The 22,024-nt window shown below is 45.3% G+C and overlaps 1 protein-coding gene across 1 annotated transcript in view; it reads left to right on the forward strand.

The window, feature by feature from the left end:
• The first annotated feature begins 4,858 nt into the window (after positions 1-4,858).
• LOC126240013 (calcium-binding protein E63-1) overlaps positions 4,859-22,024 on the forward strand; it is a 584,925-nt gene continuing 567,759 nt past the window's right edge. The window contains exon 1 of the mRNA XM_049947899.1: positions 4,859-4,964. The gene's annotated coding sequence lies outside the window, so the exon portion shown is untranslated. The remainder of the gene's footprint in view (positions 4,965-22,024) is intronic.

Below are 22,024 nucleotides of genomic sequence, written 5' to 3' on the forward strand. Positions count from 1 at the left end.
CTTGAACCGTTTACGAAATTTGCAGTTGATACAACCACATGGTTTACGACGAGCAGGACGAAGTATTGGTCGCGTCGCAATCCGCCGACATATCATTCAATATCTCGAGAACGGCGATAGCTATCGTTCTGCTCTCAGCTTTAAAAGCAATTTCGATATGTTGACTAAATTTCATACGCAATAATGTATTACCTAAAATGAACTGTACGCAAAGTCCACGCAATGCGTTTTTACCTCTGCACACTCATTAAAATCTCGTGTAAAGGTTTACGTAAATGCGATACAGCAAGTAACCACGACGAATATCGAAAAGAAATTCGGCCCTTTATCGAGAGAAGATATCAGGCTGTAACATGCCCAAGAATCAAATTTTTCTACCGAATAGTTTCCTTGGAATCGGATGATAAGTATTTCATAGCTGCCGCCGCGTCCGCGCCAGCGGTTCGGCGAAAGTTCTTGTGGCCCGGGGTTGCGTACCTGACGTCACGCTCAGCGCGTTCTGTGATTGGCGGCGCGCACCTGGGGCGCGTCACGCGGCAGCGGAAGCGGTTCGACATGGGCAAACCGCGACGCAGAGCCCGTCGCGCCGTGCCGCTGACGCCGTTTCCATGGCAACCACGCCGCTGACGCGCGGTTTTGACGCGCGGCAGCTCTAGTGGGAACCGGCCTTAAGGCTGCGGTCAGAGTGGCTCCGACGACGGTCGTCAGAGGCCGTCGCCAGAGGTCGCACGATAACATCGGCCGACAGCTTGCTCACACTGCGGCCAGTCTCATTCGTCGGTTTTTGACGGGTTCGAGGAGGTTAGGTTAGAATCTATTTTGTGCATGAAGCAGGTTAATTTTAACCTCCAAGGGCGGAACGGATACCGCGACGGCTCTGTGCTCGGAGACGGACGAGTGCTGCAGTGCCGCTCTTGCTGTTATAAGACGCGTGTAAACGAGCTGCAGCTGTCTCGAAACGCACGTGTAGACTCTGTCCTCAGTTACTGGAATTACCAGACAAGTTTTACGAATAAACGAGATGAAGGGAAAAACATCACGCCACAAAAGTTAAAAACGCTTTAACTTTGTGACGCCATTTTCCTTCTCTCACCAGCGACCAGCTTCAGAGGGGACCACCACCTTAGAGATTAACAGGCCGCAATTGATGTTTTTAATACTTATACGCGTGTGGTACGAAAATATATAGTTTCAGTGATACACTGCACTACTAATGATCTGTCCAAAACACGTTGTTCAGAGTGTGGTTTATTATACTACAGTGGCAGGATGTGCAACTTCCGTCTATAAAGTTTTTGCCAATGAGGGTATCAGCACATAATGTTTAATTTACGCGGTGAAAGTACATGTTTCTGTTATATCATGCGCGGATAAAATTTATGTGTAAGAAAGCAAGTGTTATCTAATTAAAGACAGATTTATGGTTTCACAATAGCTCACTTTATTCTGAAAATGCTGAAAATCAATGCAGTACTGGCTAGATATTCAGATCATCAGATTCTAGTACACTTCACGGCTCTCTAAACACGTAGCCAGTGGATTCGAGAAAGGAAGTAACAATATCCCTGGTGGCAGTATTATTTCAGATTGAGTGTCACTTTTAATAAAGAAAATCAATATTACAGTGTCCTTTAGTGCACTTGGACAGCTTCAAAATTCGGTTCAGAAAAAATTAAAAATTCCGTAGAACAGGTATTTGAGGCGCAAGAGTGAAAATATTAAATTTCAAATTAGTATGTAGAGCATTACAAACAACATCTAACATATAGAAAAACTTTGAAACTATACTTTTCAGAACGTGGTATAGGCCTAATTATTAGGAAGATGTAATCGACAGATGTCAAATATAAAGTTTCATTTCTGGTTTTACTTGAACCAGAATTGCATCTTTGATGTGAGAATTGGATTTTTTAATAGGACTCGAAGCACGCCTCTACAAGTAAGGGATTACTCGAAATCTGTTTTGCTGAACTTATTTAACGTTGTGCAGGTATACGCCAAATAACCTCCGATGACAGTCATTTAATATACGTCTCAAAGACAAATATAAAGTTTAATGTAAGATACTCTGAACTCACAATGCACTGAAAAGTGGAAGCACACATGTACACTACATTATCACCCTGCTGCACAACACTAGTAAAGCACTCCGTCTTCAGGCCACAAGTGGCCCATCGGGACCATCCGACCGCCGTGTCATCCTCAGTTGAGGATGCGGATAGGAGGGGTGTGTGGTCAGCACACCGCTCTCCCGGTCGTTAAGATGGTTTTCTTTGACCGGAGCCGCTACTATTCGGTCGAGTAGCTCCTCAATTGGCACCACGAGGCTGAGTGCAACCCGAAAAATCGCAACAGCGCATGGCGGCTGGATGGTCACCCATCCAAGTACCGGCCACGCCCGACAGCGCTTAACTTCGGTGATCTCACGGGAACCGGTGTATCCACTACTGCAAGGCCGTTGCCCACAACACTAGTAAGCAGTAATAATAATTTGTAGATAGCTGATGCCCACCTACCACAATACAAAAAGAACCACTTCAGTAAGTTTAAGCAAAAGATAAGCCCTCCTTGTCACTTGAACAAATTATTTTTCCAGGTTATAATCCCACATCTAAAAAAGCTTTCCTTCCAGGTAAAGAACATACACTCTGTCCTCAGTTATCGGAAAAACCAGACAAATTTTACGAATATATGAGGTGTCGGGAGAAACGTTCTATCATACTCGAGATAATTCATGGTGACCTTGAAATGCAAGCTATAAACACTCTGTTTCGCTGTATGCGTTTAAAGTTGTGCTGACGTACGTCAATTAACCTTTAGCGACTCTCATTTAGCACACGAGTGAAAGAGAAGCATAAGGTATAGCATACGTCTGTTAACCTTCAGTGACTGTCATTTAGCACACGAGTGAAAAGCAAATGAGACGTGTAGCATAGGGTACTCTGAAAACCTAAAACACTTAAAAGTGGAAATACATACCGCACACCACATTTGCAAACCATATTAACAGCATCACTACGCTACTGGCATAAAACGGCAGTAAGCACCACAATAAAGATACAGTACAGTAGCTACAAGCAAAAAAATGTTCAAATGTGTGTGAAATGTTACGGGACTTAACTGCTAAGGTCATCAGTCCCTAAGCTTACACACTACTTAACCAAAATTATCCTAAGAACAAACACACACATCCATGCCCGAGGGAGGACTCGAACCTCCGCCGGGGCCAGCCGCACAGTCCATGACTGCAGCGCCTGAGACCGCTCGGCTAATCCCGCGCGGCACATTAGCTATAAGCCACCACTTTCACTTAAACAAATTAATTTTTGGAGTTATAATCTATGCCTAAAATTTCCAGTAAAAATTTTGCCTGTTTGAGGTTTCGAACAGACCTCTGATTTCAGTCCATAGATTCCGAACTATATCCCGATTGTGATATTTTCATCCTCAGGATCTCACACACTCACTCTTGGTCTAAACTTATCAGTTTCTCACGATCCATATTTCGTGTGCGAGAACGTCGGTCCATTTGACGCAGAAAAACTGAATTTCACCGAATGTCGTCCGAAGTCTTTACTTACGGGAAATAGGGTCGGCTGTAGTGTGACCGCGCACGTAGCGGCGTAATGATTTGAAAAGATCGGCCGTCTCTGGCCGATGTCGGTCGTCAGCGGAATCACAGACATACATTACTAGACTGGCAATGCCGTGTAACAGTGTCACTGGTGTGACGGTTTAGAACTGCAGTGTGGCGGCGATCGCAAAGGACGCATAAACAGCTGTTTGTGTACCGATAAAACAGTTGTAATAAATGGGAATAAACTGATACGACCACGTTATTTTTAGAGTTTTGACGTAATAGTCAATGCATGCGTCGTGTTTGGCTGTAATTTTTCGTACTACAGACGGAAAACACAAGGAAAGCAACATGTCTCAGTGGAAGCATAACTAGAGACATCTTACGTATTTTTGATTTCGTACTGTATGGAAGCCTAAATAATTATATTACAGTTTGCAATATCCGAAACACCGCTACTATTTGAATAGTTTTCGGTACTAATTGAATAGTTTGTGTATATTTTAAGGAGTTTAATGATTAGTGTCAAGAGACGGCGGCCGGAGTGGCCGTGCGGTTCTAGGCGCTACAGTCTGGAACCGAGCGACCGCTACGGTCGCAGGTTCGAATCCTGCCTCGGGCATAGATGTGTGTGTGATGTCCTTACGTTAGTTAGGTTTAATTAGTTCTAAGTTCTAGACGACTGATGACCTCAGAAGTTAAGTCGCATAGTGATCAGAGCCATTTGTTAAGAGACGTACCTTAATGATGTTCTTTTAAACAATTTTGATCGACTCGGGCTTTTCTTCAAGTGGTATGTTCGTTATGAAAGTGCTTCTATAAGTAAAACGTACTATTTATCGTTGATAAGAAGTATCTTTATTCATTTAAGTGTTCTTACGAAAACTATAGTCTGCTTTAAGAGTGTACATACATGACTTTATCCTCTTCCATAACACGGTTCTACATTGTATGTCTTAAACTCAAGTAGTACGCAAATATTTGCTCAACTGCAGAAATTCTTTAAATCGTCTCGTAAAGCTTACAAGGCCATTTCGTTTCAGAAACTCGTGTTAGTGCTACACACAAACTTCATGACGCCGCTATCTTACCTCACCAAACGTCAGGCTTCGGTAAAAGGTACGTCTTTGCCAGTCTAGTAATGTATGTGTGTGGGCGGAATCGAGTGATATCGGAGACACTGTGACGGCGGCCTGTGTGTGTGCTGCCGCGCACCGCCGGACAGCGGCAGGATGTATCGGGGACAGGTGTGGTGAAGTGGCCTGGCAGAGTCCGCGACACCTGGTGGGGGGTTCCCCGCGGAGGGCGCTGCTGCGCTATTTGCAGCCAGTGTGGGAAATGGCCGAGTCGCCTGCGGCCGCCGACGTCCGCTGCTCGTAGCGACGCGGTAAGTCCACGCACACACACACACACACACACACACACACACTCTGCAGCCGCGCCGTCTCCGTCCGACCCGTGGACCCCGGCATCGTCAGATATCTCCACATGTCACTTTTTACCTTCTCCACGTGAAGTTCCTCTCGCATCTTACAGAAAAACAGCGCAGCTTCTGGAGTCGAACAGTTGGTCGCAAGAACGATAAATAATGGTCAAAACGAGTGACCCTGAAAGTGCGGGTGCGTTACGCTAGTCTTGTGCTATAGTGCACCCAGTTTTGAACCGTTCTGCGCATCCTCGTCTACTTACCTCCACAAGCCAATTGATTCGGTCTTCCTCGTGACGCCTTGTTGTCAATAGCGTCGTATGGCGTTTAATGCTCTCCGCCAGACTGCAACGTGGACATAGTTCAGGGAGCGTGCTGTTTTAGTAATTTTTGTCCAAAATAACACTTTTATAGCCAACGCTCTTGTCGCAATGGTAACACAGGTTCCCGTTAGATCAGCGAAGTTAAGCGCTGTTGGTCTTGGCTAACACTTGGATGGGTGACCATCCGGTCAGCCGAGCGCTGTTTGCAAACTGAGGAGCTACTTGATCGAAAAGTAGCGGCTCTGGTCTCGTAAACTGACATACGGCTGGGTCAGTGGTGTGGTGACCACATGCCGCTCCATATCTGCATCTAGAGACGCCTGTTGGCTGAGGATGACACGGCAGCCGGTCGGTACCGTTGGGCCTCCACGGCCTACTCGGGCGGACTTTAGTTTTTAACACTTTTATAACAGGATGGCTCTGTTAGTGAGGTCTGTGACTCTCTGCTGAGGGAGGATGTTGGGCAGCTGAAGAAAGACCAGTGACGGTTAAAATGACTTCTTAATTCGGGCTCGATTGCAATGATTAGCGGACGTCGCGGAGAATATGACGTCGATGGTCTGCGGCCGGCCGCTGTGACCGGGCGGTTCTAGGCTCTACAGTCTGGAACCGCGCGACCGCTACGGTCGCAGGTTAGAATCCTGCCTCGGGCATGGATATGTGTGGTGTCCTTAGGTTAGTTAGGTTTAAGTAGTTCTAAGTTCTAGGGGACTGAAGACCTCAGAAGTTTAGTCCCATAGTGCTCAGAGCCATTTGATCCATTTTTTTGCTGAGTGCGCGGGTTCCGCTGCTACGTCGGCGGGTTCCCTCGTTTTGTGACCGTGGGTCGTCGGGCTGCGTCACGCTCCCGCGCTCGTAGAGTAGCGGCCTTCTGCAGGTGACGCGGCAGGCGACGGACCCCGGCGTGGTGGTGTCGGGACAGCGTGTAGCGCGGGCAGCGGCTGTGGCAGGAGCGCCTGCGTCAGGGGCGCGACACGGCTCGCAGTAGCACAAGGCCGACGTCACGTCGCCGTCCGGCTGTCCGGAGATGACGGGCCGGGGCCGGCTCTGGCGTCCTCAAGTACTACTTCCGCCTGCCGATTCTGTTGTTTACTGCGGTTAGTGTATCACGACGAACAGTCTGGAACGGGTCAGCGACCTCCCGGTTGTCGTAACTGCAGGTTCTTCACGTACCAGTAGCAAGTGTCGTGATCACCGCGGTGTTGGTGACCGCGCAGCCCCTTCGCCGGCCGGATGTGAGCGACCGGCGGTGCCCCGGTTTCGTTATGACGCTCTCTGCCGGTTCCCGGACCTGCTTGTAACTCTACCTCTCTATGTTGTGGATTGGCAGGAGAGCCAACCCACGAATTTTAGACTAAAAAAAAAAAAAGGATGTAGCTGGTGGAATACTTAACTTTAATCCATTAATGTAGAACGTAGCTCTTCTCTGTACATTATGTACAATATCAATAGTAACTGAACATGGCGCCTTGCTAGGTCGTAGCAAATGACGTAGCTGAAGGCTATGCTAACTATCGTCTCGGCAAATGAGAGCGTATTTTGTCAGTGAACCATCGCTAGCAAAGTCGGCTGTACAACTGAGGCTAGTGCTAGGAAGTCTCTCTAGACCTGCCGTGTGGCGGCGCTCTGTCTGCAATCACTGATAGTGGCGACACGCGGGTCCGGCATATACTAACGGACCGCGGTCGATTTAAAGGCTACCACCTAGCAAGTTTGGTGTCTGGCGGTGACACCACACTCTACACTTTATAATGCTTGGCTTAGTAGAAAATGTTTGCCCTCCCTGTATCACCACGCGGACTTGCTGACATGATCAGCAGAATCGAGAAAAATATACATCTACATTTGCATTCGTGTACAAGATAGGTGAGTCGTTCATTTGGTCTAGGGGACGCCGGCACGGTAGCTCAGCGTGTTCGGTCAGAGGGTTACATGCTCTCTGTAATAAAAAAAAACTGAGTCAAAGAATCCAACGATGAACTTGAACGGATGTCTTGTGACGTCCGCCCAGACCAAACGCAACGAACAATATCGAACAAAATGAATTAAAAAAAAAAGGGGTAGCGTCTTTGATTCATAATCAGAACGTCTTCGGTCCCGGGTTCGATCCCCGCCACTGCCTAAATTTTGATAAATAATCACCATTGGCGGCCGAAGACTTCCGGCATAAGAAGTCAGCCTCATTCTGCCAACGGCCTTGTCAAAGAGGGTGGAGGAGCGGATAGAGGTTCAGGGCACTCTCTTGTCCTAGGGGTGGGAAATTGCCCCTAAAGGCGGAAGAATCAGCAATGATCAACGACATGAGGATACAGAAGGCAATGGAAACCACTGCATTAAAGACACGTAACGTGTATCCACAGGACATGTGGCCTGTAATTGAAGAAGTGTCATGATGATCTCTCCATTGGCAAAAGATTCCGGAATAGTCCCCCATTCGGATCTCCGGGAGGGGACTGCCAAGGGGGAGGTTACCATGAGAAAAAGATTGAATAATCAACGAAAGGATAACGTTCTACGAGTCGGGGCGTGGAATGTCAGAAGCTTGAACGTGGTAGGGAAACTAGAAAATCTGAAAAGGGAAATGCAAAGGCTCAATCTAGATATAGTAGGGGTCAGTGAAGTCAAGTGAAGTGGAAGGAAGACAAGGATTTCTGGTCAGATGAGTATCGGGTAATATCAACAGCAGCAGAAAATGGTATAACAGGTCTAGGATTCGTTATGAATAGGAAAGTAGGACAGAGGGTGTGTTACTGTGAACAGTTCAGTGACCGGGTTGTTCTAATCAGAATCGACAGCAGACCAACACCGACAACGATAGTTCAGGTATACATGCCGACGTCGCAAGCTGAACATGAACAGATAGAGAAAGTGTATGAGGATATTGAAAGGGTAATGCAGTATGTAAAGGGGGACGAAAATCTAATAGTCATGGGCGACTGGAATGCAGTTGTAGGGGAAGGAGTAGAAGAAAAGGTTACAGGAGAATATGGGCTTGGGACAAGGAATGAAAGAGGAGAAAGGCTAATTGAGTTCTGTAACAAGTTTCAGCTAGTAATAGCGAATACCCTGTTCAAGAATCACAAGAGGAGGAGGTATACTTGGAAAAGGCCGGGAGATTCGGGAAGATTTCAATTAGATTACATCATGGTCAGACAGAGATTCCGAAATCAGATACTGGACTGTAAGGCGTACCCAGGAGCAGATATAGACTCAGATCACAATATAGTAGTGATGAAGAGTAGGCTGAAGTTCAAGACATTAGTCAGGAAGAATCAATACGCAAAGAAGTGGGATACGGAAGTACTAAGGAATGACGAGATACGTTTGAAGTTCTCTAAGGCTATAGATACAGCAATAAGGAATAGCGCAGTAGGCAGTACAGTTGAAGAGGAATGGACATCTCTAAAAAGGGCCATCACAGAAGTTGGGAAGGAAAACATAGGTACAAAGAAGGTAGCTGCAAAGAAACCATGGGTAACAGAAGAAATACTTCAGTTGATTGATGAAAGGAGGAAGTAGAAACATGTTCCGGGAAAATCAGGAATACAGAAATACAAGTCGCTGAGGAATGAAATAAATAGGAAGTGCAGGGAAGCTAAGACGAAATGGCTGCAGGAAAAATGTGAAGACATCGAAAAAGATATGATTGTCGGAAGGACAGACTCAGCATCCAGGAAAGTCAATGATTGTCGGAAGGACAGACTCAGCATCCAGGAAAGTCAAAACAACCTTTGGTGACATTAAAAGCAACGGTGGTAACATTAAGAGTGCAACGGGAATTCCACTGTTAAATGCAGAGGAGAGAACAGATAGGTGGAAAGAATACGTTGAAAGCCTCTATGAGGGTGAAGATTTGTCTGATGTGATAGAAGAAGAAACAGGAGTCGATTTAGAAGAGATAGGGGATCCAGTATTAGAATCGGAATTTAAAAGAGCTTTGGAGGACTTACGGTCAAATAAGGCAGAAGGGATAGATAACATTCCATCATAATTTCTAAAATCATTGGGGGAAGTGGCAACAAAACGACTATTCACGTTGGCGTGTAGAATATATGAGTCTGGCGACATACCATCCGACTTTCGGAAAAACATCATCCACACAATTCCGAAGACGGCAAGAGCTGACAAGTGCGAGAATTATCGCACAATCAGCTTAACAGCTCATGCATCGAAGCTGCTTACAAGAATAATATACAGAAGAATGGAAAAGAAAATTGAGAATGCGCTAGGTGACGATCAGTTTGGCTTTATGAAAAGTAAAGGGACGAGAGAGGCAATTCTGACGTTACGGCTAATAATGGAAGCAAGGCTAAAGAAAAATCAAGACACTTTCATAGGATTTGTCGACCTGGAAAAAGCGTTCGACAATATAAAATGGTGCAAGCTGTTCGATATTCTGAAAAAAGTAGGGGTAAGCTATAGGGAGAGACGGGTCATATACAATATGTACAACAACCAAGAGGGAATAATAAGAGTGGACGATCAAGAACGAAGTGCTCGTATTAAGAAGGGTGTAAGACAAGGCTGTAGCCTTTCGCCCCTACTCTTCAATCTGTACATCGAGGAAGCAATGATGGAAATAAAAGAAAGGTTCACGAGTGGAATTAAAATACAAGGTGAAAGGATATCAATGATATAATTCGCTGATGACATTGCTGTCCTGAGTGAAAGTGAAGAAGAATTAAATGATCTGCTGAACGGAATGAACAGTCTAATGAGTACACAGTATGGTTTGAGAGTAAATCGAAGAAAGACGAAGGTAATGAGAAGTAGTAGAAATGAGAACAGCGAGAAACTTAACATCAGGATTGATGGTCACGAAGTCAATGAAGTTAAGGAATTCTGCTACCTAGGCAGTAAAATAACCAATGACGGACGGAGCAAGGGGGACATCAAAAGCAGACTCGCTATGGCAAAAAAGGCATTTCTGGCCAAGAGAAGTCTACTAATATCAAATTCCGGCCATAATTTGAGGATGTACGTCTGGAGTACAGCATTGTATGTGGGGAAACCGGAACAGAAGAGAATCGAAGCATTTGAGATGTGGTGCTATAGACGAATGTTGAAAATTAGGTGAACTGATAAGGTAAGGAATGAGGAGGTTCTACGCAGAATCGGAGAGGAAAGGAATATGTGGAAAACACTGATAGGAGAAGGGACAGGATGATAGGACATCTGCTAAGACATGAGGGAATGACTTCCATGGTACTAGAGGGAGCTGTAGAGGGCAAAAACTGTAGAGGAAGACAGAGATTGGAATACGTCAAGCAAATAATTGAGGACGTAGGTTGCAAGTGCTACTCTTGAGATGAAGAGGTTAGCACAGAAAAGAAAAAGAAAAAGAAAAAGAAAAGATAGGTACGACTTTCGATCAATCTTCACTGTCAACCTCTGCCCAGCATGGAATGCAGTGTGCTCTGGTACTGTCGTCAGCATCAAGTGCAGATCGAGGGTTGGGTTCTGGGTGGTTGGAGGGGACAGTTTCTTCATTTCTTCTCTCGTCCCTACCCCCTAAAATTTAACTTACAGTCACATCTACTTTTAAAGTACCACAATTGCTAAGAATTTAAATAATAATAGCAAATACATAAAATGTTTTTAACAATAATAATAATAATAATTTGTTTGTGTTAGTTATTAGTACATAGATTTAACATAACTTGCAAAAAACTGCAGTTCATGAAAGTACATCATTTTCAAAGCATTCGTCCAAAAATTTGAGAAATTTGTGTGTCGTGGAACTGATTTGAGAACTATAATAGCAACAACGCCTCACAACTTTGTCATCATAATTGACACGATATAAAATTGAAATGTGCACACACTATTATCAGCATTACGGCTGTGTACACAGATCTGCAACCAGTGGAGTAGTGTGGATTTCTGTCACCTCGTGCGAACCTTAAATTTGTCGTCCTCGTTTTTCCGCAGTTAAGAAAAAAATAATTAGGGCATGTGTGATGTAAAACTGATCTATCCTGTTCGATGAGCTACTGGTAAGGTGAGTGAATCTGGGGGTGTTGCCATGCATATGTCGCGATGTGTCGACGAGGTGAAGGTCCTATATAAGGTTCTCGAGGCCAGGGTAAGGTGAATGGCGCAGCAGCTGGTCAGTAGGCACCAGCATACATCTGTCACCATGTCATCCAGTCGACCCTGACACTGTTTCGGTATATTCTCTGTGAAAAAAACGTGAGCGTCCTTTCCATCGTCCTGACCCAGAAGGACATTAGATGTTACCTAACTGCACGGCGTTCACCATATGGCCATGGCCCTCAGTTCTGGAGATATCTCATGTCAGTGGTGAGCAAACTCCTACATAGAAGAATGGCAACAATGCTGTCTTTGGTGGGCATGTGAGACACGAACCACATATCCAAAGAAGTCAGGGAAGCTTGCTACATGGACGTCTTGTAAGAAGGCAACGTCAGTATCTGCTACAGTGACTAGACAAGACCTGCTGTCTAGGCCTGCCAGCTGGAGGTGTTGTCAGAGCTGACAAATGGGAGAGAGAAAATCCCTGACCTTCATGGTCTGCCACCCTGGTTAATGGCGCTGGTGATCGGAGGGGACAGACGAAATGTCAAGGCCCTCCACTTCCCCCGTCGCCACATCATTGGCATCCTGAACGTCATCGACCAGTGGGAAAAGAGATGTTGTTGGTGTGAGTGGTGACTGACTATTCCCTTCATTGTGGGCTGCTGTGTCATTGGTCAGTGCTATAGGATCGCCGTTCTGGCTATCTGATGCTGGAGTCTAGCTGGGGACTGATGTGATCGATCAGTGTGTCTTCCAAATCACCAGACCACACGCATGAAGGAGGTGGCCATTTCTTGTGGCGCCAAGATAATCGTTGTTTATGGACATCCATATTGGTGAGCGGTGAATGTGCCATTGGTACCTCATTTTCCGTAAGGAAGCCCAGTATTGGCACAACACGTCCACGTCCATCTTTTCTGAGTACACCCTCAGGCAGCTGGTGGTCTGTGGATGCAGTAGACACCTTCGGAGTTGTCGAAATCTCTGAAATTGTGTCATCCTGCCTTCCAGTGGCTGCTGTTTCCTTTCGGACATCGCTCCTTTCGCTGTCCACTTAGGGCGGCGTGGAAGGCCTGACAATGTAGCGGGAGAATAATGGTCTCCGTGGGTACTACAACATCCTGTGATGCCGAGCTCGTAAGACGATGCTGACCTAACATGGCCTTCTTGTCTGCATCCAGAGCACGTTCGAGGTTGGCCGTAGTATATGATGATGGCACTACATTCACCTATATTCAGACATATCGGGACATGTTTGAGAGGTCGATTTTAACCTGATGTACTTCGTTGCAGACTTTGTACGTTTTGAAAGTCTGCATTTTTCCGCCCTATGGCTGATAACATTGCCATACAGTCGAAAAGCTGCCGTGACGACATCGTACAGTACCTCAAAAGGTATCTCAAGTAATCACAGTATCTGTGGGCCAAGTCCCTTGTGGTCCTCCATGACAGCTCTGATATGACTGTCGAAGTGTCTGAACTTAGTGGTATCAGCGTACTTAATGACCATCTGCACGGCTGCAGATGTCGTCTCTACATAAATGATACCGGCCTTTATGGAAAAACGCATGGCCGCAGCGAGCGATGGATCCAGTCTGCGTTGGTCTCGAAGGTCCTGCTCTACTTCGTAATCATGTGATCTGGCGTGATTCAGTTGAAAAGTGATCAATACCGTATCTGCCTATAGGCAAGTGCCATAGCGCGCTGAACGTGAAAACAAAACTAACCCTCAAGCGACAAGGAAGTGAACACAAAGTAATCGTGCGTGGTCCCGCTGGCGGGACGCAGCAGACGTACTCACCTCGCCACTGCTTAAAGCTGACTGCATAGCTATGATGCCTCAATCGCTACTCCAGCGGCACTTTTGTTGAACGCCGTTTATCATACTGGTACATAAGCAGCAGTCATAAAATTGCTTTCTAGTATTTCTAGTAAATTATGCGTTTGCGGATCCCGTGTATGTTGATCGAAAATGTTCAGTTCCAATTACCTATCGATCTCATCAATTCTGAGTCGATGGCGCATCATTAACTGTAGGGGTTGTTTTCTCAAAAATAGAAGGTTGTTGAGCCAAGATATTTTAGAGTTTTTCATTTTAGGTTGTACACAAGCGACTTGCCAAATGTGAGTCAAATCGATTGGCCGTGACTGAGGCATTCACCTTGTCAGCAGAATTTATCTAAGCATGCTTAGTGCATCCATTTACGGCAGCTTGGATCTGATCCGGAAGAAATGAGAAATAATGAAGAACAGGTCAGATCAGTTCATCAAGAGGGATTTCCTTTGTAGCTCGTCACAGGTGAGTTAATGCACAATTCTGTGGCGTTTATGCACAACTCTATTTTATTCACAAGGTTGTTTGAATAATCAAATCGGGACATTTGACCTATGTCACTGACAAGAATGACCTGCAAATGACGGTCTGTTGGAATGATTTCGTAAATTTACATTTACTTGTGATCGTTGGACTGCATTTGTTTACGATTTAGCATCGGATGCCAGTTGCCAGTTTTTCTGTAAATATTTCTGCATATCAAACACTTTTCTCGATATACGACCTCTTTTAAAGGAGCAGCAATGTCTGCAGTTTAATACACTGAGCTTACAAAAGTCATGGAATAGCGATATGCTCATATGCAGATGGTGATAGTATCGCATACACGAGGTATAAAAGTGCACGGATGTGGTGGTTTCCGACGTGATTATGGCGACACGAATGGAATTAACAGACTCTGAACGCGGAACGGTACTTGGTGCTAGATGAATGGGGGCATTTCGTTACGGAAATCGTTAGGGAATTCAGCATTCCGAGATCCATAGTGCCAAGAGTATGTCGAGAAAACCAAATTTCAGGCATTGTCTCTTACCACGGATAATGCAGGGGCTGATGGCCTTCACTTCACGACCGAGAACAGCGTCGTTTGCGTGGAGTTGTCAGTGCTAACAGACAAGCAACACTGCGTAAAATAACCGCAGAGATGAGTGTGGGACGTAGGACGAACCTATCCTCTAGGACAGTGCGGCGATATTTGGCGTTAATGGGCTATAGGAATAGACGACCGACGCGAGTGCCTTTGCTGCAGCGCCTTTCTTGGGCTCACGACCATGTCGGTAGGACCCTATACGACTGGAAAACCGTGGCCTGGCCAGATGAGTCCCTATTTAGTTGGTAAGAGCTGATGGTAGGGTTCGAGTGTGGTGCCCACCCCACGAAGCCGTGGACCCAGGCTGTCAACAAGGCACTGTGCAAGCTGGTGGTGGCTCCACAATGGTGTGGGCCGTGTTTACGTGGAGTGGACCGGGTCCTCTGGACGTTTAGCTGCTGTTCGCATCCATTCCTTGACGTTATGTTCCCAAACAACAATAGAATTATTATGACTAGCAATACGCGTTGTCAACGTGCCACGATTCTTTGCGATTGGTTAGAAGCACATTCTCCACAGTTCGAGCGAATGGTTTGGCCACACAGATCGCCCGACACGAATCCCACCGAACATTTATGGGACATAATCGAGAGGTCAGTTCGTGCAGAACATCCTGCACCGGCAACACTTTCACAATTACGGACGGCTACAGAGGCAGCATCACTCAAAATTCCTGCAGGGGACTTCCAACGACTCGTTGAGTCAATGTCACGTCGAGTTTCTGCACATCGTGGGGCAAAAGGAGGTCCGACACGATATTAAGGGGTATCGCAAGACTTTAGTCACCTGACTGTAAAACTCATATAAAGGTCAGCAGAAATGTCGAAGGTAGAAGTGGACATCATCCGGCTGCACAGTCATTTGGGCCATTACTTTCTTTTCTCCTCATTACGATTCATTACCACCTCTTGTACCTCAACGTTCTTTTATAGCACCCCATTTCGAAAGCATCTATTCTCTTCTTGCCTGAACTGTTTATCGTCCATGTTTTACCTCCGTACTGTACAAAAGTACACTGTAGAGAAATTACTGCAGAATATACTACGCAACCTTTAAATCTGTATTCGATGTTAAAAGTGTCTATTTAAAAAAAAATCCCTTTTTTTGATAATGCCAGGCTGCATTTAGCAATCCACTCTCCTTCCATCGTCAGTTATTTTGCTGCCCAAATAGCAACACTGGCCAACAGCTTTACCGCAGTGGTAACATCGGTTCCCGTCAGACCACGGAAGTTAAGCGCTGTCGGGCTGGTTCAAATGGCTCTGAGCACTATGGGACTTAACTTCTGAGGTCATCAGTCCCCTAGAACTTAGAACTACTTAAACCTAACTAACCTAAGGACATCACACACATCCATGCCCGAAGCAGGATTCGAACCTGCGACCGTAGCAGTCGCACGGTTCCGGACTGCGCGCCTAGAACCGCGAGACCACCGCGGCCGGCCGCTGTCGGGCTGGGCTAGCACTTGGATGGGTGACCATCCGGTCTGCCGAGCGCAATTGGCAAGCGGGGTGCACTCAGCTCTTGTGAGGCAAACTGAGGAGCTACTTGATCGAGAAGTAGCGGCTCCGGTCTCATAAACTGACATACGGCCGGGAGAGCGGTGTGCTGACCACATGCCCCTCCATATCTGCATCCAGTGACGCCTGTGGGCTGAGGATGACACGATGGCGGGTCGGTACCGTTCGGCCTTCATGGCCTGTTCGGGCGAAGTTTAGTTTTGATAGCAAAACTCATCTACTAATTTTAGCGTTTCATTCCTCAGTATCGCCTGCTTTACCCCGACTGGATTCCTTTACCGTCCTTTTTATTTTGTTGACGGATCTCTTTTCCATACACCGCCTATTTCCGCTCCACTGATCTACTCTGTTTAGCTGATCTTTCAAGTCGTCTGCCGTCTGTGACAGAATTACAGCGACATCGGCAAATCTTAGAATTTTTGTTTCATCACCCTAAATTCTAATTGTGTTTCCGAATTTCTCCTCGGTTTGCTTCGTAGCTTGCCCAACGTACAGACTGTCAGTTTCGTAGAGTAGGAATGTTTATGGAATGAGCATTCATATCCGTAGAACAGGATTTTTGTCGTCAACAAACACTGCCACTCACGTCATGTGAGTTCGGTATTGCGTAAGGTTTGCCCGCAAGCACTTTACAGATTTTGAACATCATCACGTTGCTAGTGCCGACAGATACGATTGAAAGGAACAGTGGATTTTGTACACACATTTCACGCACATCTTGACAAACAGCCGGTGTTCTCAGTACCTTAATACATCGAGCGCATGTAATATCAGATGATGAAAACCTCCATGCAGAATTAGAACACTTGGTGAAGGTTTTTAAAGAGAATGGCTGCACTTCACGCCAAATAAGGAAGGCCATGCGCAACTCTCATAACAAGAAGCAACGCACTGAGGACGCTGATGACGACTTTAAATCAACTGCGTTCTTTTCATACGCCGGGAATGTGTCGTCAAAAATAGGCCGATTACTGAAGAAAAATAAAATCAAGGTTATCTTCCGTCCACCAGCAAAGAACCGTGCCCTGGTTGGATCCGTTAAAGACGATTTACTACTGAAGAAAGCGGGCGTCTACAAAATTCCCTATGAATGTGGCTCTGCATATATTGGCCAGACGCAAGAACTGCAGGCCGGAGTGGCCGTGCGGTTCCGGGCGCTACAGTCTGGAGCCGAGCGACCGCTCCGGTCGCAGGTTCGAATCCTGCCTCGGGCATGGATGTGTGTTCTAGGCGACTGATGACCTCAGAAGTTAAGTCGCGTAGTGCTCAGAGCCATTTGAACCATTTTGAACGACAAGAACTGTCCATGAACGATGTACAAAACATGAAAGATACACCCGTCTGCGGCAACCGCCAAAATCGGCAGTAGCAGAGCACTGTATTTGTTTGGGACATTCAATGCAATACAATGGAACAAAAATTTTAGCTCCGGTTTCCGGATTTTGGGATTCCGTAATCAAAGAATCAGTGGAAATACGTCTTGCCGATAATCTTATAAATCGTGACAATGGCTTTCAGCTGGATAAAAATTGGAATCCTGTTATTAAAATTATACAATCACAGCGGAATCGACAACGTCATTCTATACTCAATGACTAGATGATCTTTTACTTTCACCACTGAGGGCAGCACGTACAATTCGGCTATGCCGCGCATGTCAACACCTGACGCATGCTCTGTAGGATGCCAGTACATTTCGCATGCGCGAGATTCGGCATAAATACCGCGACTGCACTTGGGCTCTTCAGTGGTTGCGTACTCACCTGATGATGGCCGGACTTCTCTGGGCCGAAATATCGTGGCAGAATGTCGACGGGATCCGGCTGCATACCCGGAAATTATTAGAAGAATTATTTGGCTTGTTTGTAGCTAGTGTCGCACCTCAGATGTCACAGTTTTTTCTAGTAGGGAAAGAAGGATGGGCATCGCTATCTTTTAGGTTGAGGCAGTGCACGTGGCCCGCCTCCTTAGCCGACTGGTCAGCTCGTGTGGAGGACTCGGGTACAGTTCCTGGTACTGCCAGGGACGTGTCCGCAGTGAGAGCACTGGACCGGGGAGCACTCAGCCTCGTGATGCCAGAGCGAGAAGTGGCGGCTCCGAGGTTTGGAAAGCCGACAAGCGGTCGGGCGAGTGGTGTGTCGGTCACATGGCGCTCCGTGCAGCATCCAGATGACGTAACTGGCTAAGGGTGGCACAGCCGACGGTCGGCATCGCGTGGTGGCGGAGTCCACGGGTCTCGTACACGATCAAACTTATGTACCAAACTGTCTCTTATCTGCACACTAATGCTGTACACAATTCAAAATATTTGTCAACTGAACAGCACTTTTGAAGCAGACGCTATTTGTCTATGCTTCATTTTCACACTAATAGGATTGGCTTCAAATTCAGATAAACTATTTCTAACGTTGACTCTGCTACTGTGTTTAACGAAGAAGAAGGACTTTGGTCCAAGGAATGGTTTAAAGTGAGAGGAAATGTTGCACTCGCAACCAGATGATTACACCAACTTTCTCCGAATGGACAGTGAAACTTTCATTAACTTGTTTAGAGTTGCTTCGTTCTCACCTTGAAAAAGAAGACACTAATATGTGAAAATTTATTCTCTTCCGCTTGGTTCTGTAATAACAGTTTATTGAAAGCTGTGAAAAATGCAAAACTGAGGCACGTCCACACATTAACCGGCAAGAGAAATACACCAGCTGTCCTATTGATAAACCTGCGTGGTCTTCGTATGGGCAAAGTAAAAGCTGCAGCTGATCCCATTGTCCCAGCCGAAGAGCTGAACCGGTACTTCACATTACCTACAACCACATTCAAACCGCAAACGAAACAGACTCGTTGACTACTTCATGGGGGTAAACTACTGTAGCTACGAAAAATTCTATCTAAAGCATATTACTTGCAAAAAAAAAGCCCTTATACGTATCTGATTAGCATCTACTAGACATCACTGCATCACAGTCCAAATGATGAAGCTTGTTATTGATCCACTGCAGCCCACTACAACAGATATCTTTAACCACAGGTGTTTTCCCTGAGAGCTGGAAACAGGTATCAGTAAAACCATTACGTAAAAAGGAAGCTGCCTCTGCACCCCCTTATTACCGACCTATATGCTTTCCTCCTGCACTGTCCAAGGCCTTAGAATAAACAGTCCACGACCATCTAATAAGCTACCTAACTACAAACAGCCTACTAGACGAATACCAATCAGACTTCTATAAACATCACAGCACAACTGCCATTATAAAGGTTTTTAACAGATGACTTGAAGCTTGCCATGGATGCATTTTTAGGTTTCAGCAAAGCCGTTGAGACCGTCAACTATGACAGTTTACCTGGCAAAATTAGCAGCCTAAAATTATCGGCAATGTTTTCGCTCATACCTGGCCTCTCGCCAGCAGTACGTCATGTCCGGCTCCTTAACGTCACAATGGAGGCAAGCAGTATCAGGTGTTCCCCAGGTCTCGGTATTAGGTCCTATACTCTTTGCATTGTATGTAAACGACGTGTCGTAAGTGTTGTTCTATTGCAAGTACCACATGTGCGATCATGACTTTCAATTGTATTTAAAACCAATAAATCTGAAGGCAGCTATCGCGAATCTCAATGCCGCTGTGTGTGCATTATCAAAATGGCCACAGGATGTAGAGTTAAAGCGCAACCCAACCAAAACCCAAGCGATACTGGTTGGTCATTCTAGGCTCATTAGCTCGAATTATCGGGAATACCCAACGTCTTTAAACCTAAATGGGGCAGATATCAACTTCTATCCTTCAGCAAAGAGTCTAGAATCTAAATTGTCCTGAGCACGTAACTGCAATGTCCAAGAAGGCATCAGCATCTCTCCATGCCCTGCAAAAATATAAAAAGGCTCGTCGCTCTTGATCTGAAAAAGAAGCGTGCACAGACATTTACATTTACAATTACTGATTACAGCGATTTTATCCTGTAAGGCCTTTCTCAGGAAAGTTCGTGGCGCCTGGAACTTGTTATGAAGCTCTGTGTTCGTTATACCTGTGATGTTCGAGTCTTTGATCATATTTCACCATCATATGCACAGGTGTCGTGGCTGCGTGCAGACAAGTGCAGAGATTTCTATGCTCTCTGTCTTCCCTACTGTCTTGTCAACGAACACTGACCTTCATATCTCTCCTCGACCTTCACACACTTATCTGAGCAACATGGGAGCAACACCCATTCCCATCAGACTTAAATCATTTCTGTATCACCCCATCGTTAAGCCGCTTTCCAACTTCAGAACACAGTTAATGACTTTTCTGATAAAGCAACAGTAAGGATTACCATTGTCCCTGTACGCACTCGTTACCCTTGCACATCTTCTTTCCAACCAGATCTTCCTCTTTTCCTCGTATTCTTAGCTGGTGCGGTCTCCTTAAATTTCCTTTCTGCATAACTCGTTGTATCAGAAGATATCTATCTTGTATGCGTATGAATTCTCTTTATACCTGCCACTAGTGGCAGCAATCGCAATAGTACAGATACTGCCAGTATTAACTTTATTAGTCCATCGTCAGTATTATGTACTCACATTACCACTTCAGACACTCAAATCATTTTAATACTGTTTGTCATATGTCTAGTCCCTTTAAATAGCCTACACATATAAATAAATGTTTTTAATAATCCTTGTTCGTGCCGTCCTCGTGCGGCGAAGATATCGTATGGAGGTATAATTATATTTGAGTAAGCTGACAGGGAATTGGAAGGTATATTATCAGTTTTTTATGTCCTGAATTGATTTTTTCGCTGATCTCGGTGTCTGTAGATCTTTTGAGCTCATGCGATAAAGACATATGTACCTGCAGTTTCTCAATATTGTGTTAATTAAAAGTTCTAATATGCGAAAGTCGCAATTTTTCATTCTCCTACCGAGCTACGCTCTATTCTCCACACCCTGATGTGACGAGGACTTGCGTTTTTAAATGGAGCTTTCTGGAGAAGAAGGCAACACGAAGAAAGAATGGCCAACGCAATCACGCCAGCATTGTTTTGCATCGTTTGCGAGACGAGGTAAATATCAAGTGGTACACCAAAACTCAAAGGCATTAAACTTCAATCAATGTTGCAGAACTGCCACAACATTTTTTAACCCGCACGCATCCATACCTGCGTCCGTTGCTGGACTTAACAGTTTCTGGTGCAGTGTAATGTGTATTAGAATAACTATGTCAGCTCTGAACAATTCACATTATTACGGTATATTGATAATTTTCACTTTCGAACCGTATAACTACAACTGAATGAAACACAATCTTCGTGCCATATGCGTTTCTCCTTTATTATGCGCAGCTCATCTTCAGTAGCTTAGACTATGTAGTTATTTTTACTGTTTAGTTAACATTTTGGGGCAATGTACCTATAGGTTATAAACAGTTCTGGTCATTGGTTTTTCTCTGACGGAGTGATATTTTAAATTCCACTTACAGGTTGCGTGGACGATTTTCCACATGTTATGTTTTTGTTCCATTTTTGGTGCTGTTACACTTTTTATAATTGACACTTTGGGTTTTTCTTTTCCACATTTCACAGCACTTGGAACTTAACACTTGTTTTGATGCATTGTTTTGGTTTGTGTTGCCGACTGTCGGAGTTATTGCCAAAGATCGAATGTTATTGCCGACTTTTGAGTGTAGTTTTTGAGATATCTGTGATATGTTTGTGTAGTGCTTGTTCACAAAGAGAAGAGCTAATTCTGTGGGAGGGTGCAGGGTATAGAGGAGGTAAGCTCCACCCACCGGCACCCACCATATTGGCGGGGTAATAAGCTGCGCTAACATTACGCAGTGCTGCCAACACTCTGGCGTCCACATAAAAGTTGTGCTCCAAGCAGTATACACATTGCCATCTATTAGCCGCAGTAGCAACTGTTAATGTTGCGCATATACTAGCGCAATACCGGACAGCGGCGTAATAAAATATTGCAGGATACATGAAATTATTTATGTGTAAAACCCAATATTGCAATTTCGACGGTTGGCCATTATGAAGTGAAATCGAAAGTTTCATATTGAATGATACTGCCTATTGCTACTAATTTCGTAACAATTCTCATGGACAATTTGGCATTATACAGAACTAGTAGAAAAACTTACATTGTGGCAATAAAAAGAGAAGGAATACATTTGGAAACACTTTTATTGTACTTCTGTGTGTGCTTCATGTTCGTCGCTACTGTCCGTTTCGGCAGT

Source organism: Schistocerca nitens, chromosome 1 (assembly GCF_023898315.1).
Source record: "Schistocerca nitens isolate TAMUIC-IGC-003100 chromosome 1, iqSchNite1.1, whole genome shotgun sequence".
NCBI lineage: Eukaryota > Metazoa > Arthropoda > Insecta > Orthoptera > Acrididae > Schistocerca > Schistocerca nitens.